This window comes from Meriones unguiculatus (assembly GCF_030254825.1).
Source record: "Meriones unguiculatus strain TT.TT164.6M chromosome 13 unlocalized genomic scaffold, Bangor_MerUng_6.1 Chr13_unordered_Scaffold_41, whole genome shotgun sequence".
Taxonomy (NCBI): domain Eukaryota; kingdom Metazoa; phylum Chordata; class Mammalia; order Rodentia; family Muridae; genus Meriones; species Meriones unguiculatus.
Genome location: NW_026843650.1, coordinates 1230901 through 1250072, shown reverse-complemented (window position 1 = coordinate 1250072; position 19172 = coordinate 1230901).

Genomic DNA, 19172 nt, shown 5'->3' with positions numbered 1-19172 from the left:
GAGAAGTTTATTACAGATAGCACAATGGCTGGCATTACCAAATAAAATGCTACATGCTCCCATCCTCTAGGTGAGAATTCTGTATTACTCTCAGATTATGAAGACTTTGTTAAAGGTATTTACTATTTAAAAGGTTATTTGTCCTTCTGCAGATAGTTACTGTTTGTGAATTAGGTACACAATACTATGCTAAGTCCTGAACACACAAAAATGAATCATGCAAACATCATTTTTTTTTCTCTATAAGCTTACAGTCTTGTGGGGTAATCTACCAAAAACAAACCTATAGAAATGCGTAGAAATGCTGACATTGCTACAAATTACACCATGAAACCTAAAGAAAAGCAAGAGGTACTTAACATCCCAAAAGGGATAAAGAATATATATATTAAAAGGCCTAGAGGTAAGAACATTTTAGTTCAGTAGGGGAAATGAAAGAAAGTGAATTTGTTTGGAATATACTAGGGAAGGAGAAAGGAATGATAGTAATAATAATAATAATAATAATAATAATAATAATTGAAAAGGAAGCCAGAGGGACTGAAGAGATGGCTTAGTGATGAAAAATACTTTCTGTGGGGCTGGAAAGATGGCTCAGAGGTTAAGAGCACTGGATGTTCTTCCAGAGGTCATGAGTTCAATTCCCAGCGACCACATGGTGGATCACAACCATCTATAGTGAAATCTGGTGCCCTCTTCTGGCATGCAGGTATACATGCAAACACAACATTGTATATGAAATAAATCTTAAAACAAAACAAAACATTCTTTGCTTTTTTTTCCTGAGTTCCTAGCATGTCCATGGTGGCTGTCAATCTCCTCTAGTTCCTGTTTCAGGGAACTTGATGCCATATGACCTCCTGGAATATAAAGCACACATGTGGTACACTTATATTCATACAAGTAACATACTCTTATCACTGATCTACACAAAATTTAAAAATACCCCCCCTTCAAAAAAGGAGGTCAGTAGGCATAGTGGCACCCACCAGATCTTTGTGTTTGAGGCCATCTTTGTCTACAGAGTGAGTCCAGACCAGCCAAAGCTACACAGAAAATCCCTGTCTTGAAAAGCAAAACAATAACAAGAAAATAAAGCAAAACAATACAAAAATAAACAAGATCATAAAGCAAGTGTGTTGACACATGCCTGTAAATGGAGCATTAGAAAGTTCAGGAATGAAGGTCAACCTGGACTATATGAAACTCTGCCTAAAAACAAAACAGCAGCAGCAACAACAAAACAGCACAAGAATCTGAGTGCCTGGGATGCTTTGGGACATTCAAATATTTTATCTTAATTCTTGGCTACATAGGAAGCTATTAAGGAATGTGGTTGTTTGAATGAAAATGACCCCTAAAGTCTCATATGTTTGAAAATATGGTCCCCCATTGGTGGAAAAATTAGGAAGTGTGATCTTGTTGAAGAGGTGTGTCACTGTGGATGGGCTTTGAGGTTTTAAAATCCCACACAATTCTCAGTTAGCTCTTTGCTTCATACTTGTAGATCAGGATGTAAGCTCTCAGCCACTGTTCTCTCTGATGCTCCGTCTGCTATTCCTGTCTGCCACCATGGTCCCTGCCATGATGCTCAGGGAATTACCCTCTGAAACTCTAGGTACCCAACCAACCGTTTCTTCTATTAGCAGCCTTGGTCATGATATCTTAGCACAGTGATAGAAAAGTAACTAAGACAAGGGGTTTGAAAACAGGAGAGAAATGCTTTGAGGTACACTTATCTCAAAGATCCCTTTGTCCTGTAGAATTAATAACAGATTTCAGAAATTTCAGGCCTCACAGCGTCCAGACCCAGAAGGCAGAACCTACTCGTGGAGTGGAGGAGGGGCTTGCGCGAGGTGCAGCACAGGCGCAGTGAGCGCCTCCCTTGTCATGCGTGATGGAAGCGCTGTTGTTATGGCTACAGACGCTGAAGGTAAAAACGCTGAGCTCCTCCCAGGCCTGGTGGGCGGTGGTGGCGAGGGCGGCAACGGGAACCCGCTTCCCGGGCGCGGTGGCGGTGGTTGCGGCTCAGCTAGTGGACTACTTCATCCTGGTAGGCAGAGACAGGGAGAAGCCAGGTAAGGCTGTGGGGCGGGCGCCGCCTGGGCTCTGCCTCCTCCCCAGGGCTCCGCCTCCACCCCGGGATCCGCCTCCAACCCCGGGATTCGCCTCTGCCCACCCAGGTTCTGCCTCCCCCACCCGGGCTCCGCCTCCATCTCTGAGATTCAACCCTGCCCCTGGACTCCTCCTCCGCCCCAGGGCTCTGCCTCGCCCCCGGGCTCCGCCTCTGCCCTGGGCTCCACCCCCGGCCCCGGGATCCTCCCTCCACCCCAGGGCTCTGTCCCCGCCCCGTCCCGGGCTCCGCCTCTGCCGCAGGCTCCGCCCCCAGGTTCAGCCTCCGCCTCCTCGGGCTCTGCCTCCTTCACCTCCAGGCTCTGCCTCCGCCCTACCAGGCTCCGCCTCCATCCCCGGGCTCTGCCTCTCTACTTTCCGGGCTATGTCTCCTGCTGCCCTCGTGCTCCGCCTCCTTTCCCTGTGCTCCCCCCTCCCCCGCCTCAGCCTCTGAGCTCTGCCTCAGCCCCCAGCAGCCATCCAGTGAGCTAGGTGGTGCTAGGCGGGAAGGAGAGAGTGTTGGATCCCGAGGTGTAGGAGCAGCAGGTCCATGGGTATCAGCCATCCCGGTGCAGTCGAGCTTGGCTGGCTGTGGTCGTGTGTGAGGGACCCGCAGGATGGAGGTCGTGGGGCGAGGTCGGGGCGGTACAACCGGGGGCTGGCGGGGTGGGTGGGTCGGGAGAGCCTGCCAGCATTCAGACAAGAGCTTCTGTGCTGGCTGCTGGTACCCGAGACTGTGTCCTCTAGCCGCAGGGGTTGGGAGGGCGGGAGCACAGTGTGTGGAGTTCCGAGGGATACACTTGTGCCCTGCATCCTGAGGAAGAGTGATGCTGGGGTCAGTCCTCCAGGAATGGAAGTGCAGAGAGTCCGGTGCTGCCTCCTGCCTGCCCTACGTCGGGTAGAGTGGGGGAGCTTGGACATTCCAGTCGAATGAATGCCTTAAAAATGTACTTAAAAAGGCTACAGGATCCGTGCACATTTCTAGGAAAAGTTTTTCAGGACGTATGTGCCAGCATTCCAGAATGAAATGACTCTTCTTAAGTAAAGACAGCCACTGCAGGTGCTCTCTCTCACTTAGATTACCCGTGATTTAATTGTTCTCTTTATTCATCAGAGAATTCTTCATAAGGAACAGTTTGGTAGATACACTGCTGTTTATACTTTGATGGACTTGCACTACCAGGAGTATACAGGGTTCATGCGGACTTATTTTCCTATTTGTATTTCTTTGGGTTGCTATGTGTAGATAATCAGGATGTAATAACAAGGTTACTGTAGAGCTGGGAAAGCTCTTTTATTTCAGGTTTATTCCAGTTTTACACTTGCAAGGAATTTTAGCTACCAGCCCTGTAGCCCCTTGTCTCAGGAGGTGCTTAGGTTGTGTTTGGATGATTGTTAGTCGTTGATAGCAGTAATGTACTAATATTCTACTCATCTCTTTTTTATTATTTATTCATCCCTAAGAAATTGTTTAAGAGAAGGGACCCTTCACATTTTTTTCTCACTATTACCCAATTGAGGTCATTTAAGAGAATCGCTTGCAGGTCAGTAGGATGACATAGCAGATAAAGGCTCTTGCTGGGCAAGCCTGGAAACCTGAGTTTGATCCCTGAATTCCTGAAAAGGTGGAAGGCAAAAATGATTGCACAGTTGTCTTCTGACCTTCCCATGTGCTCACTAGTATTCATCCTTTACCTGCATCATGAACTCTCCCCCCCACATACACACACATACACAATTAAAAAAAAAAAAGACTGTGGGCTGTAGTTAGAGAATCTTCTTGCTGCTCCAAAATGTCATGTCATTTCATTTTTCAGTCTCTTACAGACATAGTCTTACCCAGACTGCCAGTGTGGAGAATCAGCATTGTTTTTAATCTTGTTCAGTTTTCAGTTACATTGTTCTCCTTACAATTTTATTTAGTTGGTTTTTTGACCCAAATTCTCTCTACAGAAACCTGGTTGTCCTGGGCTTCCCTATGTAGACCAGGCTGGCCTTGAACTTACAGAGATCTTCCTTTCTCTGCCTCCCAAGTGCTGGAGTTAAAGACCACGTGCAGCTTCCCCATAATGATTTTGAAACAATAACAAACTTGAAGATAGTTCCAAGTATGTATAGTTAATTGCACTTTTACTTTGGACATTTTGAGAGGAAGCTGCTGCTCTTATGCCCTGTCACTCAGAATGGTTTAGTGTTGATTTTATACAAACAAGAACTTTGTCTTACATAATGACAGTGCAGTTATCAAAATTGATAATTCACGCTGACACAGTATTGCATTTAATTTGGGTTGTGTTGACAATGTTATTACTCACATAATTGTCAAGGAAGTTGATACATTTAAGTGTTGTATTGTTTCCTTATCTCTTTAGTCTCTTTCAATATGGAATAGTTCCATCATCTTTTTCATGATCCTGTCACTTTTGATGACTGTGGGTCAGTTGGATTTTGTCTTCATTAATTTATTTATTTGTTCATTTTACATCCCACTCACAACCCCACTCCCACCCTCATCCCACTCGCCCATTTTCCCCAGATAGCCCCCAACCAACCCACCCTGGCACATCAAGTTACATCAGTATTAAGTACCTCCTCTTTCACTGAGGCAAGACAAGGAAGCCCTGCTAGGAAAATGGGATCCAGAGGGAGGCAACAGAGATAGGAGCCCAAGACAGAGAGAGCCTCTGATCTAGTTGTTAGGGGACCCACTTGAGGACAAACAGCCCATCAATTTCATATGTGAAGGGGTCCTAGGACTAGTCCAGGCATGTTCTTTTATTGGTGGTTCAGTCTCTATGAGGGCCCATGGTCCCAGGTAAGCTGGCTATGTAAGTCTTGTGGTGTACTACCCCCTCCCAGCTCCCTAAATCTTTCCTCTAACTCTGCCACAAGACTCTCCAAATTCTGCCTAATGTTTCTTTGGCTGTGGGTCTCTGCAACTGTTTCCATTATCTATTGGATGAAGCCTATCAGATGATAGTTATGCTAGTGCGCTGTCTACAAGCATAGCAGAGTATTATTAATAGTGTCAGAAGTTGAGTCTTTTCTATGGGTTGGGTCTCAAGTTGTGCCAGTCACTGGTTGGCCATTTCCTCAATCTCTGTTCCATCTTTTATTCCTGCATATCTTGTAGGTGACAAATTTGGGTCGAGGGATTTGTGAGTTGGTTGGGGTCCCCCTCCCTCCTCTGGCTACAGGATGTGTCTACTTCAGTTTCAATATCCCTGCTGCTAGGAGTCTCAACCAGGTTCAACCTCATCTCTTCCCAGGCACCTCCAAAATTCCAGGTCTTCATCTTGTCTCAGAGATGCCTCAACACCAATTTCCCTTCTCTCTTAGCCCTCTTACAGCCCATATCCACTTTACCCACACATGATCCCCCATCCTGTTCCTCTCTTCACCCCCCTCTCCCACCCACTTCTTCTCTCACTCCACTTCCCATGTCTGTCCCCTTCTTAGTGGGATTCAAGTATCCTTTCTTCTACCCTCCATGTTACCTAGTTTCTTTAGGTATGTAGGCTGTACCATGGTTATCTTGTGCTATATGGCTAATATCCCAGGTTAGTTATTTTTATAGACTCTCTCTAAGCTCTTTGTGTTCTCATAGATCAATACATAAACTGGGACAAGGGTATCACAAAAGTATAACACACTGTGTCCTATCAGGTGGTACATATTTTGACTTTGATTACTTGTAATCAGTGTTTTCCAGGATTTTCTACTACAGAGATAATACCCTGCACCCCCATGAGTGCCTTGACACTTTGTGTCTTGGTCCTCATCAGAATGTTAATGCATTTGCCATACACTTACATCAATATGGATTCATGATTTATGTGCCTTCTGTAGTGGACTGGACTGTTACTGTTTATTTTAGTCTGTTGGAGCTAAGTGACAAATGATTTATAAACACAGGCTTTACTTTTCACAGTTGTGAACTCTGGAAAGTCTAAAGTTAAATTATAAGGTCTAGTTGGGCCATGCTTGTCTACAGTCCTGTTCTCACTTTAAACTCAGTGTTCTAAAGGGCCACATGATTTTATAGGATCTCTTCAATAAGGTTATGAACCTATTTATAAGGGCTTCACCTCCCAGACCTGAGCACCTCCCAAAGATCTCATGCAGTTCTGTTGCTTTGGCTTTCAGGACTTCAACGTACGAATTTTGGGAGGACATAGATATGCAGATCATTTTGATGTTTAAGTTGTTTTGTCATTTGACCAATGAGACATATATATCTGGCTTCTGTATCTTTTTTCTTTTCATTTTTTAATATTTTTATTAATTACACTTCATTCACTTTGAATCCCTCCATGCCCCCTCCCTTCTCCTCTCCCAATCCCATCCTCCCTCATCCTTCTCCACACATGTGCCTCCCCAAATCTTCTGATAGTGGAGGTCCTCCTCTTCCTCCTTCTGATCATTGTCTATCAGGGCTCATCAGGAATAGCTTCACTGTCTTCCTCTGTGGTCTGGTAAGGTTGCTTTCCTCTCAGGAGGAGGTGATCAAAGAGCAGCCAATCAGTTCATGTCAGAGACAGTCCCTGTTCCCATTACAATGGAACCCATTTGGGCACTGAACTGCCATGGGCAACATCTGTGCAGGGTTTTAGTTTATCTCCATCAATGGTCCTTTGTTGGAGTATCAGTCTCAGAAAAGACCCCTGTGCCCAGATTTTTTTTTTTTTGGTTCTCTTGCTCCCCTTGTGGAGCACCTGTCCTCTCTAGGGCTTATTATTTCCTACTTCTGTCATGAAGTGCTCTGCACTCTGCCCAAAATTTGGCTACAAGTCTCAGCATCTTCTCTGATACCCTGCAGGGTTGAGCCTTTCAGATTCCCTCTGTGGTAGGCTCCTGTCCTGTTCCCTGTTTTCTCCCTCTTCTGATGTCCATACTCTTTGTCTTTCTGAATGAGGATTCAGCATCTTAGCCAGAGTCCTCCTCCTTCATAAGTTTCTTTAGTTGTACAGATATTAGTATATTTATTCTATATTATATAGCTAATATCCACTTATGAGTGAGTATATACCCTGTGTTTCTTTCTGCTTCTGGGATACCTCAATCAGAATGATCTTTTCCAGTTCCCATCATTTGCCTGCAATTTTTATGATTTCTTTTTTTTATTGATGAGTAATATTCCACTATGTATATGTACCACAATTTCTGTATCCATTCCTCAGTTGAGGGGCATCTGGGTTGTTTCCAACTTCTGACTATTACAAATAAAGCTGTTACAAACATGGTGGGACAAATGTCTTTGTTGTATACTTGAGCATCTTTAGTATATAAGCTTAGGAGTGGTATAGCTGAATCTTGAGCAAGCACTGTTTCTAATTTTCTGTGCCACATTGATTTCCAAAGTGATTGTACAAGTTTACATTCCCACCAGGAGTGGAGGAGGGTTCCCCTTTCTCAAAATCCTCTTCAGCATGTATTGACACTTGAGCTTTAGATCTTAGCTATTCTGATGGGTGTAAGGTGAAATCTCAAATTTGTTTTGATTTGAATTTCCCTGATGACTAAGGGCGTTGAGCATTTCTTTAAGTGTTTCTCTGCCATTCCTCTATTGAGAATTCTCTGTTTAATTCTGTATCCCGTTTTTAATTGGATTACTTCATCTGTTTATATATATTCTGAATATTAGCCCTCTTGTCAGATATAGTGAACATCCTTTCCCAATCTGTAGACAGTGTCCTTTGCTTTACAGAAGCTTTTCAGCTTCATGAAGTCCCATTTATTGATTTTTGCCCTTAGAGCCTGTGCTGTTGGTGTTTTGTTACACAGCCAAGACACAAGACCGGAGAAAGATATTTTCCTGACACAGGCAAAAAGAGCATAAGTGTCCTTTCCAAAGCAATGGTTTTCTTGAACAAAGCAAGCACCAGGATTTAACTTAGGGCATATGGATATGTTCAAATGTGGGTTCCCTACTCAGAGCCATGCTAAATTAAGTCCTATACTGAATGTGAACATAATGTAAAATCAGAGACATAAAGGCACTCTTGGCTCAAAGTCATGGGGAAATATATGTAAAATTTTTAAAATGGACAGAAATGCCCCTGAGATGTTTAATTGTGACCACAAGTTCTTAACTGAAAATGAGGTAAATGAGGCCATGAAACTAGATTGCTCAGGAGGCAATGCCATCTGGTAATTATTATGTCTGATCTATGAGGAGATGTTTCAATGCTACAGTTCTCACTTACACAAAGGACAGAGAGCACAAATACAGAAACTTCTAACATCCCTGTGTACACTATCCCTCAGGAAAAAAATAATCTATAGCTTGAAATATAGTCTGCATTTTGAAATCATTTTGACACATCATATTTCTACATAACCATGGCTGTTTTAGAACTGTCCATGGAGCTGGGCATGGTGGCACACACTTGTAATCCTAGCACTCAAGGAGAAAGAGCCAGACAGGTTTATGTGATTTTGAGGAGGGCTGGGTCTACAAAGTGAGTCCAGAACAGCCAAAGCTACACAAAAATTGTGTCTCAAAAACAAACAATCAAAGAACACACTCTGTGGAACAATATGGCCTCAGTCTCAGAGAGATCAACCTGCCACTGAATCCTAGGTTTAGTATTACAGGGATGCACTTCTGAGCCAAGCTATGATTTTTAAGTGTTCTATCCTTGAATCAATGAATTAAAGGATAAAATAAGATGTACAAAGGAACTATTTTCCTTTTAATGAGCAGCAATAAGTCTTCAAATTCTACAAATAATTCTGTCATCTATAAGTGGCTGCATTGCTTTGTTAATTTCATCATTTATAACGGATATTAGACATATAATATAGGATAATCACCCTAAAATCTGTACAGCTAAAGAAGCTAATCAAGAAGGAGGACCCTGGGTAAGATGCTCAATCTTCATTCAAATAGGCAAATGGATGGACATCAGAAGAGGGAGAAAATAGGGAACTGGACAGGAGCCTACCACAGAGGACCTCTGAAAGACTATCCAGCAGGGTATCAAAACAGATGCTGAGACTCATAACCAACCTTTGGGCAGAGTGCAGGTAATCTTATGAAAGAAGGGGGAGATAGAAAGACCTGAGGGGAATGGAGCTCCACAAGGAGAACAATAGAATAAAAATATCTGGGCACAGTGATTTTTGGAGACTCATACTCCAAGCAAGGACCACAAATGGAGATAATGTAGTACCCCAGACAGATTCAGCTCATTGCAGCTTAGTGTCTCTAGTAATGGGAACAAGGACTGTCTCTGACATGAACTCAGTGCCTGGCTCTTTGATCACCTCTGCCTGTGGGGGGGAACAGCCTTACCAGTCCACAGAGGAAGACAATGAAGACAGTCCAGATGAGACCTGATAAACTAGGTTCAGAAGGAAGGAGAGAAGTACCTCCCTTATCAGTGGACTGGGGGAGGAGCATAGGAGAAGAGGGAGAGAGGGTAAGATTGGGAGGGGATGAGGAGGGATCTATAGCAGGGATATAAAGTGAATAAACTGTAATCAATAAAAATAATTTAAAAATGCTGGAGTGTGTTTGTGTGTACATACATAAGTTATGGTGTATACATGCTACTAAGAGTACAACTTATTGCTATTTATTTTCTACATCCCATATATAAGTTCTTCACATGGAACACAAAGAGTCTTTTGGCCAGTGACTACACTGGCCCTTATTTAGCGTGAAAATATATTAACATATCTACTAGTGTGTGAATTTGCATACACAGTAGCTCAACTATAAAAACATTAGAAAAATCTCTAACAGTGATATGGACTACTCAGGGATTGAGTGCAAATCATCAGGCTTAGCAATAACTAAATTTACCCACTGAGACAATTCTCTGACCTTCACTTGCAGTTTTGAGAAATTCTTAAGAATAAGTCTTTACTCCTAAGAAAGAACTAACACATTCCAAAACAAGACAGGAGTGTATAATTTTCATTTGCAAGTAGCATTTATTAATCAAATAATTTCATTTTCTTCCATCCTCAGATGACAATATATTCATAATCAGAATAGAAGACAATACTGTACTGATGTAATTTTTCAAGTAAGTTTTATGAGTCTCAATGAGCTTAGTGGGGAGTGTTTGTCGTATGCAAAAGAGACAACATACCTTGAAGATCATAGAACCATGACGAAAATAGATCTCACACTCCTCATATATCTGTCATAGCCTAAGAATGAATAGTCCATCACATACATAACATGTCTTTTTGAAATAAATCGTGTTGCTATTACATTAACTATCACTTCTAGATAAATCTCTATAAAGGCAATACTTCAAGATGATGTGCCGTATAGTAAATATGGGAACATGTAGAAGCATGAAATTTCAAACAATATATACATACCTGTGTACACACATACTATAAAGCATCAATTAATTATTGATATCCAAGAAAGGCTTAAAAACAAACATCTTAAATTAATTTGTGAAAACATAAAAAAGTACAAGTTCTCATAGACCCTTCCTTGAAAACTATGATCTCACACTGCCTGATATAAATAAGCAATGGACCACATAGAAGATGGGGATTCCATTCTATACACTGCAGCAGAAAAATAACTATCACGAAGTGGAAATGCATTAGAAGATGAACAGCTGCCACATAGGGAATATCAGAACAACCTAATAAACATCTGTGAATGGATTTGCTACACACACAGCAAATTCAATAGCTACTCCAATGGTTCAAAATTCAGTCCACAACCACAATTGGTGATCTCCTCCATTATAATGAAGTGAACATGGTAAATAATTACTTTCTCTGAGGCTCTTTTAAAAACAGATTCAAAATAGTTTCTATTCTTGGAAATGAATACATTTTTATGTCCAAAGTAATAACGCATTTGCATAAATAAGATTGCTCTCTTCTATGAATTCTTTTCTATGTCCTGACATAAAGGTGATATATTAAGATTTAAGATATTTACAGTACTATATACATGGTTTTGCAGTTAAGTCAAGTTCATTCCCAGGACCTAGGTCAGGTTTTTGACAACTTTCTATAATTCCGGTATGAGAAAATCAGTGGGTCTAGTCTACTTGGAAACTAGAATGGACAGGCACATAAACAAACAAAGAAAAACTGTTATCACATAAGAGAAATTAAAACAAATTCTTAAATATATTTTTACTCATGAATGTTTTACTTGTATAAGCATTCATTACTGAACTCAGGTGTTGAGGCAACTACAGGCTTATCTACAAATGTCTTCATCATGAATTCCTTCATGTAACAGAAATCAAACATGTAGGTTTGAAATCAGAGAAATGAATCCTTTTCAGTTGGTGGTATCCTTTGGGAATGTTTAAAAAAATGTATCCCTGCTGGAGAAAGTATGTTACTTGGGGTGGGCTTGATAGTTTTCAGCTGCATACCATCTGTAGTTCCCACTCACTGCTTCATGCTGCAGATGAAGGTTGTGAGCTCCAAGCTTCCTACTTTAGCAGACACGCATGACACTTGTCTTGCCCAATTTATAGTGATCCCATATCCTCTACCATATCATAAGGCAAAGTCATCACATTTGGAAGTTTCCTTAGACATTGTGTTTGGTCACAGAAAATGCACTAATGTGCACACATAAATTTTACAACTGGATGATTTATTTCATGTAATTAAAGTGAATTGTGAAATAAAAATAGATTATCTTATTGTTTCAATTCATATGCCTTTGGTCCATGAGATTTCAATTGGAAACAAAATAAGGATGGATGTCACAAACACATGCGTACATTGTTGACACTTGTTAGAATTTTCTCCAAAATAATCTAGTGTAATTGAATGCAAGTTGGTGGGTCAAAGAACTTAACAAATCTTTTATTCTAATAGATGTTCTACATAATGAGTTCCTTTAGGTTCTCAAAGACTACTGTGATATGTAAAGGCTTTCAGATATAGCCCACAGAGTAAAGCTTTTACTCTTATATAATGGTAGCATGAAGCAGATAACTTTACCATACTGACTACATTTGTGGGGTTTCTCTGCAGCATGAGTTCTTCTCATGATTTCAAAGAAAACCCCGTGAAAAGGATTTACCACATTGCTTATTCAGAGGGTTTCACTGCAGTGTATGTTCTTTTATGTATATGGAGATAATTGTATTAAGAAAAGGCATTATCACATTGAAGACATGTGTAAGGTTTCTCTCTACTATCTGTTCATTTGCATACTTGAAGATGATTTTTATATGCAAAACATGTAAATGCAAATTGTATGTGGGAAGATGCAAAAGCAATTTCTCCTAAGTATTTCCTTTTAGTTACCATCATTCATTGATTTATAGGATTTAAGTTCATAGTCCCTAGGAAAGCTGTAGACTTCCTAATAGCTGACCGGCTTTAATTACTTAGCTTTTGTTGCCCAAAACATGACTGTTCCATACCATGATTTCTGGTCCCCTAACAATGACTGACCCAAACCACAGATTCTCTTTACTAAAACATAATACCTTTTCCTAACCACAAAAGAACAAATGGATATGATTGTTTTGACTGTTAAACCTACATTTTGCATCAGGTGACTTCCTCAAAGACATAAACAAATCCCATATCCCTAAACCATGACTGATGGAAATAATTCAGTTGTAAAACAGTAAAGATGTTCATGGTTTTCAAGCTCAGAACCTCTGTAACTTTCTGGCTCATTGGATGGGTAGGCATCACAGTTCAACATTATGTGTCCTTCATCAAACAGGATGACAATATATTTTTTATCTGTATTGACCTGTTTGAGTTATATTGGATTCAGTGGACAGAAGAACACAAAAGCCTTACCATATTGATTATATTCTCAGATTTTTCTCTCCTTTATAAAAATTTTATGATGATGTAGAATATAGATATGTGTAAAGGCCTCCCATTTTAACACATTCATAAATTTTCTCTCTGTATGAATTCTTTCATGATGACGAAGATTATACAAATGTGGAGTAGTTTCACCATGCAAATACACTCATAGACTTTTGTTTCAGTATGAATTCTCTCATGACGTTGAAGATGATTGTGAAGAGCAAATTTTTATTAGGAGATAACTGTTATGTGAAAAGGCTTTACCACATAGATTACATTATTAAGGTTTCTCTCATGGGTGAGGACTTTTGTATATTAGGAGATGACTGTTACATGCTACATGCAAAGGCTTTAACACATTGATTACATCCATAAGACTTCTTTCCAGTGTGAGTTCTTTTTTTTTTTATTAGGAGACTACTGTTACATGCAATGACTTTACCACCTTAGTAACATTCATAGGGTTTCTCTCTAGTATGCGTTCTTTATGTCATAGGAGATTACTATTATGTCAAAATGCTTTATCACATTGGTTGTATTGATAAAGTTTCTATCCATTGTGCTTCTTCTACATACATGAAGGTTATGGCATGCAAAGTTTTTGACACATTGATTATATTCATAGGGTTTCACTACAATAAATGTTCTTGTTCAAGATAAGTCTTACATGAAGACTTCATGATATTAGTTATATTCATAAGAATTTTCTACAACAACGATTTTTATGTCTTAGGAGAACACTGTAATGTGCAAAGGTTTTACCACATTGGTTACATTCATAAGGTTTCTCCCCAGCGTGAGTTCTTTTATGAACTAGAAGAGAACTGTTCTTTGCAAAGGCTTTACCACATTGGTCACATTCATAAGGTTTCTCTCCAGTGTGGGTTCTTTTATGTACTAGGAGAGTACTGTCACATGCAAAGGCTTGACCACATTGGTTACATTCATAAGGTTTCTCTCCAGTGTGAGTTCTTTTATGTACTAGATGAGTGAGGCTTTGCCATATTGGTTACATTCATAATGTTTCTCTCCAGTGTGAGTTCTTTTATGTTTTTGGAGATCACTGTTACATGCAAAGGTTTTACCACATTGGATACATTCATAAGGTTTTTCTCCAGTGTGAGTTCTTTTATGTACTAGGAGACTACTCTTCTGTGCAAAGGCTTTACTACATTGGTTACATTCATAATGTTTCTCTCCAGTGTGAGTTCGTTTATGTACTAAAAGTTTACTGTTACATGCAAAGGCTTTACCACATTGATTACTTCCATAAGTTTTTTTTTTTCCAGTGTGAGTTCCTGGTCTTAGGAGACCACTGTTAGATGCATAGCCTTTACCACATCGGTTACATTCATGAGATTTCTCTCCTATATGTATACTTTTATGTCTTAGGATATGACTTTTATGTGCAAAGGCATTACCATATTGGCTACACTCATAGTGATCCACACCAGTATGCATACTTTTACACGTGTGGGGACTACTGTGATGTACAAAGACTTCATATTCAGTATCTTCAGGGAGTTTGTCAGCACAATGATTGTTTTCATACCTGCAAAGATAATTGGCACATATGACAGCTTTTCCACATTCATTACACTAATGGATGTTTTGCCACATGACTTAATTTTGCAGTTTGAATTAAAGGTAAAGAAGAATTACATTTTGAGTTTTCATCATTATTTTTATATTCACGTTGTTCTCCTCTACTGGCTGTTTTGCTGAGCCAGCAATCAGCTAAATACTGATGAAATCATAGTATTGTTAGTTCTATGGCTGATCACCTGTCATATATTTTGTAAACATTTGTCCTTCCTTACTTATCTATTGGAAATAATAAAGAGCTAACAAGTGATAGAAGGGCACAAAATGGAGGACAGAACTTCTGAGTGAGAGAGGGTTGCTGGGAAGAAGAAAGCAAATGACACACCGTTCACCAACATGACAGTGAGGTTCACAGATGGACATGACCATGAACAAAGTAGAGCTGGCCATGCATTCGGACACTGTGATAGGTTTGTGTTCAGGGGAAAAAAGGGTTCAGAATCTACCCAGTTAAAGTGCCTAAGCTTTGAAATATTAAAAAGCCTCTGTGTCATTATTTTTACTGCTGGCAGGGGAAAAGAGACATAGAAAATGAAGTGAGCACCTTCTAGCCAGTCAGGACGAGTGGAGAGAAGGAACAACAACTGGACCACAAAACTCATGATCCAAATATTACTCTGCCTACAATAAGTTTAGGGATAATGATGGAACAAAGACGGAGGGAAAGTCTACCAATAATTGGGCCAATCTGAGACCTACTTTACACTAGAGAATCAGCCAATTATATTGTAAATGTTGCTTTGCTGAGCTTGTAGAAATAGCCTAAACATGCCTGTTATCTCAGAGGTTCCACCCAGCAGCAATTGGAGACAGATGTTGGAACTTGCAACTCATCATGGGGTGGATCTCTGCGAGTCTTATTGAAGTACTGGGGGAATGATGGAAGAACCTGAAGGTGATAGAAGGCCACAAGAAGACCAATTGCAACAAGTAAACCAGACCCGGGGGAGGGGAGCTTAGAGAAAATGAGACATCAACTAAGGAGCATGCATGTTCTGGACCTAGGCCTCTTGGACTTATCTGTACTAAGGGCGGTTTGGTCCATGTGGATTGAGTGGTAAGTGGAGGTGAACTCTACTACCTGCTTTTAGATCCTTCCCCCCTGTCAGGAATGCCTTGACTGGTCTTAGTGGATTAGGATATGCTCAGTCCTGATGTGACTTGATGTGCTGCAATGGGGTGATACAGGGAGACTAGGGCTCCATTTTTCTGGGAGGGGAGAAAGAAGGGTGAGAATGGACTGAGAGCAGAGGAAAGAGGAATTGCCCTGTGGATGTAAAGTAAAAAACCAAACTAATCTCTTTAAAAATTTTAATACACTAAGAGAGATAGACAGTATGCTTGAGAAGGGATATAGGAGGGGGCTATAGGTGGGATACAAAATAAATGTAATAAGTAAAAGTGAAAAAAAAAGATTAATATTAACACATTCTTTGAAATATTCAGAGGGAAAACTGGCAACATCACCTTGACCATCAAATTAGAATGGTCAAAAGAAACCCCCAAAACTGTCATTAAATCTTCATATATCTGTCATAACCTAAGAACACAGTCATATTACACATATAACATGCTTTCTTTGAAACAAATCTCATTGTTGTGGCATATAGAACCTCTAGAAAATTCTAGTACAATGCAGAACTTCAGCATAATGTGCCATAGAGTAACTAATGAGAACATAAAGAAGCCTGTAACTTCAAACAATACATATATACATTCTATTAAGCATTTTAGTATTAACATTGGTAAAATATGTTGACAAAACAGAACACATTGGGGGTACACTACATTTTCCATCCTTGCAATTGTACTCAGAAAGCTGACACATGAGAATCAAGAATTCAAATGTAGCTTTGACTAATTACTAACATCCAAGCCAGGTATGAAAACAAACATCACCATCTAAGAAATCAGTCCCCAAAATTTAATTCTCCCTTACATATTTTTTTAGATCATGAGTAGAATAAGAACGATTTGAGGCCAAATTACCACACAAATGACCTCTAGCTTAATTTTCATGGAGCCTATTTTCCACTGAGTTCTTCCTCTGTATTCACTACACTCAATATTCTGAACTTCCAGGTACTACAGGAAGAGCCAATAAAGTTTTGGATTTTTGCCATCTCACATTCCTCAAAAAAGAGAGCATTCTCAGGTCTTTCCAGGAGCAAGGTCACTTTTGGCATACATTTTTTTTCTTCTAATCTGCTACTGTGCTGCTCTGAGTAAATCCCCTAACCACAAACACCTCAGGCCATGAATGAGTTTACTTGTGGTCCTGTCAGATCAGACTCCATCATTTTGGAATCCTAGGATAGAATCTCAAGTTTCAAGAAAACTTAAGCAAAAACCATGGCAAATATTGTTTCCTGCCTTGCTCTCTTGTTTCTTCATCGTCTCATGTGTCATCTAGTTTTCTTATCCAGCCCAGGGACACTTGCTCAGGGATACTGTCACCCTCAATTGAAGAGCCATCTATAGAAATCATTAGTGAACACAATCTTAAACTTACATAGAAACCAGCCATTTTCTATTAGTTATTTATTTTTTCCATTTATACATTGCTTGCAGCTCTGTACCTCCTCTTTTCCTGGTATCATCCTTTCCCCTATCTCCATACCCCTCCTCCCCCTCTTCTCAGAGAAGGGGAGCCTCCCAATATCAACTCTTTTCAACACATCAAGGTACATATGAACTAAGTGCATCTTTTTCCACTGAGGCCAGACAAGGTAGCCCAGCTAGGGCAAAGTGACTCATAAAAAGACAACTGTGTCCATGTCACAGACAGCTCTCATTTCAAATGCTAGGTGACCAACATGAAGACAAAGCTGCCCATCAGCTAGATATGCATATGGTACCTAGGTTTAGCCCAGGCATGCTCTTTAGATGGTAGCAACAAGCCATTTTATGATGGCATGCTCCCAACTGAATTTACCATGTGCAAAAAAAAAAAAACTTCAGAATTCTCAGCAGGATTATAAAGATATATTACACACAGAGACAAAATATGACTTCTGTACTTACTTTACAACCAAAACAATGAAAATTGTGCACAATTTTTGTGAAAGAATAAAGCAAAAATACCAAGAATATAAGCCCAAAAATATAGTCAAGATTTCATCAAGATACCTAAGGAAACTCAACCAAGAACATTCTGAAGTAGACCAATGTTACCTATGATAGTATACATATAGAAATTAAATAAACAGAAACATCACAACACCCACAAAAATAACTCAAAGTGACCTGTACACTGTTCAAATTATCTTCTAGATACAACTGATTCTTTTTCAAAGAAAATACCCATGCTCTATCTGTAAATGGAGGTCACCAGAAAGGTGGGCTATGGGGTTGTATCTCATGTGCCCCTAGTGTTTGAAGGTAAACACAGTCCTACTGAATCCTATAAACAAAACAATGTTAAATAGTAATTTTATGCCTCGTTCTTGCTACATATATTCCTGCACAAGATGTGAAATCTGTCCTATGTAACTGCATAACACTATGTACACTTGAGACATCTCTGCAGCTCAGAAAGTCCTTTTAATCCTGGAATTCTGTTTTTAAGTCACATCATCGTGGCTGCTGTTAGTGGAAACGTAAAAGGATGCTAATCAAATATTGCTGAAGACTGATCTACATTTCTACCTTGACACCATTTTGTAACTGATTTGTAAACTTGTAACATTTATCACAAAACAATTGAATTGGGAAACAATGTTTAAAGCTTCCAGATATCTGACTTTCATTTTTTTCCAAGCTGTCTTCCTACTGCACACACAATAAACAGCTCATCGTATGTCTCAAATGAGTAATTTTAAAGATTCTGATGTGTACACCCTTTAACTTGAGAATTTAGGAATTTTAACCAAGAGGAAAGCAAAGTCATGCATCTGGGGAGCAAGAGACTGGGATAAATGTGGTTTAGCCAACAACACTTGTCTCAGAAATATTTTTCCAAAGAATGAAAATGCAGCTATTCTAGAATTAATATCCACCATCAGGAAGAATGTACACCGCACACAATTAAATGGTTAATTTAAAAAGTTTTCTTTAATAGTAGCATATATCTGGCTCTAGTTAATGCTATAAGAGAAGACAGCCTAAAACTGATTTTGTACTCCATACATGCAGTCTTCCTTAAGTCTTTTTTAGGCTCCAGTTTACATATTAAACAATTTCAATATGGACTAGAGAGTTCAAGTCTAGCCACTGAGCCAATTGGGAGATTTACATAGCAAACATATTCTTAGAATAATTTATGTACTCCACTTCTCTAATACAGCAGGTATTCAGTGGCATGGTATAGGTGATGTCTCAGAGGTTTCAAATATTAGGAAAAGTAGAAGGTAGAAAATGTAGAAGCTAGGGTGGGAAGGTTTTGCACAAACTGTATCTTATCCCAAGTAAGCTTCTTAAGGAGCATAGCATATTGTAGACTCCTTCTTGGGGAGAAATGGAAGGAAACAGGAGACATCTATGAATTGATCAGACACTCTCATACAATGGTATAAAACCATGAGGAGTCTAATAAAACAACACTGCACAAGGGGAACACATGATATCAAGAACATTATTTACCAAGACCACAGTGACTTTGGAACTGATGAGGGTATCTCCAGGTGTTAGAAAGAGTTGAGTTCTCAGAATCTGAAGGAAACCCCCCTCAA